Below are 3,722 nucleotides of genomic sequence, written 5' to 3'. Positions count from 1 at the left end.
GGAAATGTTTGGTATTCCAAAAATCCATAAAGACATATAGGGTCCTCCATTGTGTCCTATTGTTGATGCAAAATATTCCAAAACTGAACCATTGGCTATGTTTATAGATTATAAGTTAAAACTTTTTACGCAAATGCACTCTTATTTATTGAGATATTCACTGCATCTCTTGGCATGTCTAACTCAGGATTTGTTTACAGAGGATTTGATGTTTGTGACAATGGATGTTGTCAATTTATTTTCTCTGATCCTGCATGCAATTGGCCTTAAGTGATGTAGGGACACATTGTTGGGTTGTAATTTTTTAAATAATTTAACTATGGAAGATATATTACAGATGTTGGAAATAGTTTTATACAGTAATTACATCTTGTCTGAAAGTGATTTTTTTGCAGAATTCTGCGGTGGCAACGGGGCGGGATGCGCCCTGATATTTGTAAACATTGTAATGTATTTTTGGGAGAAGCAGTATATGTTTGGTTCTAGGTTAATTACTTGGATTTTAAAATTTTTTTATTTTTTTCATGATATATTCATCTTCTGGGTAGGGTCAGAGGAACGGTTAAAACAAGTTTAGCAGTTCTTTTTTAAAATTTACTTTTAAATTTTCCCATGATGAGATCATTTTTTTGGATGTAATGGTCACTAAGGATATTATTATTCATCAGTTCATGTCTAATATATATGAAAAGAAAATTTTGCAAATTCATATTTGCATTATATCATGATACATCCTTATCACCAAAAGAGAGGTCTGGTAAAGGGTCACACAGTTCATGAGGTCAGAATGACATCTAAAGAAGAGATGTTCTTACATGAAATGAACTGTCTTGTCAATTTATTTATTGAGAGCGGGTGTCCCATATCATTTATTCTACCCATTTAGGATGAGATGGTATTAAAAAGAATGAATGGTGTTTGTAAATTAATGTGTGTGTATGTACTTTTAAGTAGCTATCCAAGGGCTTGCACAAGTGTATAAATACTGAGCATGTCTAATTGCCATTTTGTAGTAAGCTGTTGAGATGTAAGCCTGTATGTATATAAGGTCTGTCTGTTAACCAGTTTGTTCATATTTTATGATGCGGCTCTCCATCCTGACATGTTTCTATGTATTAAAGCATCTAAATGAACTACTCCGCCTACTTGTCATATATGTTAGAGAAGGCCGAGCAACATGGTGTCAGAAGCCACCTGTCTATAAGGACATGGCACCAGGATGGGATCCAGATTCTTCAATTTGAGATCGAGAGGCACTCAGTTGAAACTGGAGGAATATAGAGTAGTGAATCATCCCTACACCATGCATACTTCACAAAATAGGTCAGAAACGAATTTCAGATGTTAAAACTTGCTCAGCACTATTTCTTATTTGCAAATATGAAACAAAGCATACAGAACCTTTAAATGATATTCTCATAAACTGATATGTCTGATATTGATAAAAATCTTCAAATTACTATGGAAAATGTTTAAAATAAAGTCCGAATTGCATAAAATGAATTAAGTAAGAGGAAACAACTGCATTTTCTATAAGCACATATTTTTCATATTAATCAAAGATATTTGAGTTATCAGAAGTGTATAAAGTGTTTGCATGTTTGTGCAGTATTACAGTAAAGCTATTTTGTAAAGTACAGCCATTTCAGAACATATTTCGCAAAGTACAGTATTTCGAAGAGTTTATTGTGCATTTGAATGTTGTTACAAACTCACAGAACAGTTTGTACATAATTGCAAGGGCCATATTTTCAGTGTGATTGTGCATACTTTGTGGGGCACGGCAGACAGATTTCGAAAACCCAGTGCACTTGTGTTTGACAGTAATATTGCTGAAAACTGGAGAGTGTACAAAAGTAAGACATTTTCCTACAAGCTGTATTTTCTGATAAAAATGACTGTACAAAGGCATTTATTCAGCTTAATTTAGCTAAGTCAGAAGCCGCAGAAAGGGAGCATTTATTTGTGTATGGACCTGCTATCTATGCAGGAGAGGGGGAAACCATCATATTGTTGTACCGGCTGATTCAAGGGAGGACCCTGAGTGCATGAAACATAAATTTAGAGAAATGTGTAACCCCCAGACAAATGTTACAATGGAAAGGAACTTATTTTATACAAGGTATCAAAAGCCTGATGAAACTTTTGCAGCACACATAACTGACTTGAGGAATAAGGTTAAAATGTGCAGACTTCGTGATTTAGAGGATGAGTTGATAAAAGACCGACATGTGTGGTATCAAAGATGATGCTGTGAGAAAGATTTTGCTTCATGAAAGTGATTTAACTTTGAATAAGGCCATTGATATTTGTCAGATATACGAGCTCACAGAAAAGCACACACATATGCTTATAAATGAGAGTAGCTCTAGAAGGCACAGAGACAAAGCTCATGTTGATAGTATGCAGCAAGTGGTCAAAAGAAACAGACCCAAGCATATCGCAGCAACTGTAGCCCCTGCAGCACTCACTGGTAAACCCCAGAGCTTTCCAGCAAATTCCAGAGTTCGCACAGTCTCAGTGAAGCATAAGAGTGAGTCAGCAAACTCAAAGCAAGTGCCCCAACCCAGTTTCATTGCTAACTAAAATAATTGTGGTGGAATTCATGATTCTAAAAGGGAGAAATGTTTAGCTTTTGGTCAGCAATGCAGAAATTCAATAAGTGGAATCATTTCAAGACGTTCTGTAAATCAAAAGGCCCACTTTCTTTTATTAAGAGGGAACATTTCAAGAAACGAGTTGATCAATTAGAGAACTGCAACCCTACCCTTTATGCTGATGGTGTATCAGTGCTTCATAAAACAGTCAATGCAGTAGATTTAAGGGCAAAGAATGAAGTATTTTGTGCTGTTCAGATAAATGGAAAATCCACAGAGCTCAAAGTTGACACAGGTTCCAAATGCAATGTTATGTTGGCAGAAACAATTACTAGAGTGTGTCATGGTGAAAGACTTGATTTGGCAAGGTGTGCAAAGCTTGTTGCTTATAGTGGTGAAGAAATTCAGACTTAAAGCTCAGTACTGCTTTCATATTACTCTGCTGAAAGTGGTCAAGTGGCACATCTAGTCATTACTTGGGCTCAGAGACAGTTTAAATATGGGACTGCTTTCATTTAATAAGGAAGTCCACCAAGTCAGCTTGAAAGACCACTACTGTAATTTTGCCGAGTACAGTTTTTCTATCTATGCTGATCTTTTCGAAGACAAACTAGGGAAGCTTCCAGCTGTGTACTTCATGAAGTTAGATCCAGATGTCAGTCCAGTCCAGTTATCAGGCCAGCATGAAAAGTTCAAATAGCCATGTAAGACAGAGTCAAAGCCAAGCTAGATAACATGGAGCAATCTTTTTCTAGCTATCCTTGTGCTATTATAGTAGACAACATTCTAGTAGGAGGTAATGGTGAATCTGAGCATGACAGAAACCTCAGAAAAGTTCTGGAAAGAGCATGTCAAGTGAATCTTAACCTCAACCCACAGAAATGCAAATTCAGGCTACAAGAAGTTACTTATGTTGGTCATTTATTTTCTAGTTCAGTCCTACGACCAGAACCTTCAAAACAAACAGTCATTCTTAAGATGCCACCTCCCGACAATGTTCAAGCCCTGCAATGTTTTCTTGGCATGCTTAACTATCTAGGCAAGTTCATTCCAGACTTGAGCCAACTTTCAGCACCACTTAGAGAGCTGACACATAAATATGTATCCTGGTCTTGATTAGAACAG

Source organism: Protopterus annectens, chromosome 7.part0, assembly GCF_019279795.1.
Source record: "Protopterus annectens isolate FY-2018-M chromosome 7.part0, PAN1.0, whole genome shotgun sequence".
Taxonomy (NCBI): Eukaryota; Metazoa; Chordata; order Ceratodontiformes; family Protopteridae; genus Protopterus; species Protopterus annectens.
The sequence above is the reverse complement of the archived record's forward strand: the minus strand, read 5'-3'. Positions refer to the sequence as shown.